Raw genomic sequence first — 1,903 nt, 5'->3', positions numbered from 1 at the left:
TTTTTACCTAACTCTTCATGTTCTAGACAACTTCTTCGATTTCCTAGATACTTAAAACTTTTTAGACATTTTATTACCTTGTTATGAATGAAGATTTTTAAACTTTTTGCCATTATTTTTATCTTATCATTAGATATTCGTATCATGAGTGGCGTTCAATAAGTAAAGCAACACATTTTTCTTCTTATAGGAGGCTGCTTTTATTCAAGATCCCAACACACCATATTATTCCCCAATCTTTGGCTACAACACCCTACTTTTAAAAAACATTCCTGTTCATGGAGGCGGCCTTACACCACCTGTACACCCACCTGTATACCCACATAGTAAAAATCCACTCGTCGCCGTCGGAACCAATGTCTTGCTGCATTAATAACCTCCCTTTCATCCACGTACTGTTCTCTCGTGAAGTGTATCGTTTATTGAGTCAAACGGATGGAAGTCAGAGTGCGAGATCTGGGTTGTACGTGGGGGATGAGAAGGAACGGTCAAATGAAGTTTTGTGGGCTCCTCTCGGGTGCATACTTCTATTAGGCCTTGCGTTTTATGGAGATGATGATGTTTGTTTGCATCTTTTCGGCGACCAACACGCTGACGTCCTTTCTTCAATTTCCCAAGTTCATCGTTGCACCATGAGGGAGGGCATCAAACAGGATAACCCCCTTCTGAGTCCCATAAGACTGTCGCCATGACATTGCCGGCTGAGTGTGAGGCTTTGAACATATTCTTAGGAGCAGAGGTGGTGTGGCGCCAGTCCATGGATTGCTGTTTTGTTTCCAGTTCGAAGTAATGAACCCGTGTTTCATCGGATGTGACGATGTTCGACAAAAACTTGTTACTGTCAGCCTTGTAATGTATAAACAACTCCGCACAGAGGGTCCTTGGTTGATTTTTATGGTTAGGAACCCAGTCGGCACACACCTCTGAGTACCCCAGCTGCTGGACGAATGTGTCAGCACCACCAACAGAGACGTCCAATTGAACAGCGAAGTTTCTGATTGTGATCCGTCGATTACCTCGAATGATAATGTCCGTACGTTCCAGCGAGTAGGAGATCGGATCTTGCGGCGATGATGACAGACACCTCGCCCAACGACTCACCGTGCTTTTGCTAACTGCCAGGTCTCTACAGACGTTCTGCAAGCCGCTATGAATATCTGTGATGCTCTGATTTTCCGCCAAAAGAAACTCAATGACAGCTCTCTGTTTGGGACGCACCTCCATTACAGATGACATTTTGAAGGCTATCGCCTAGCAGAAATTCATGAGACTGTAGGCGCTCAAGTGGGAATATTCCACGATGCCTCACAACAAGTTTCACATTTCTTCAACCGAAACTGGACGAGAAACAATGTACTCCATTATAGAACGCCCCTTGTACATTCTTGGTACAGAAAATCAGGTCGTCAGATCCCCAGGCGCTCAGCATTCGTTTGCTCAGAACCGGCTTGGCGACCAAAGGGTTCTGACCTGGGGACTGGTAAGCAAGGCCAGTCTCCTCGTGCTGTAGGTTTTTGGCATGCTTAACTGACCGATGCATGGCGCAGCAGTGGGATTTTGTAGATCGTAGGAATGGTAAAGACCTGTATAAAAAAAAAAAAAAAAACTCAGTGTCAAGGTGCGTTGCGCGGTGATGAGATTCTGTTGAGGTCGAACAGCTGTTACCGGGTAATCTTGGGGAAACCTTCCACACTTCCGTTGTATACGGCTTAACTAGTCACATGGGGCTCCGTCTACGTGGACTTCTATTTCCCTAGCTCCTCATGGGACTGAAATAGATCCTTCGAAGTTTTCTCTTCCAGGCGGAATGGTAGGTACCAGCACCTACTCAAATAATGTCGCTTGTGTCGCCAGTGTTCCATAATCACGGATATTTAGGGGTTCTAGTTTCTTTCGTATCAGA

This window comes from Schistocerca americana, chromosome 1 (assembly GCF_021461395.2).
Source record: "Schistocerca americana isolate TAMUIC-IGC-003095 chromosome 1, iqSchAmer2.1, whole genome shotgun sequence".
NCBI lineage: Eukaryota > Metazoa > Arthropoda > Insecta > Orthoptera > Acrididae > Schistocerca > Schistocerca americana.
Note: the sequence above shows the minus strand (reverse complement) of the source record.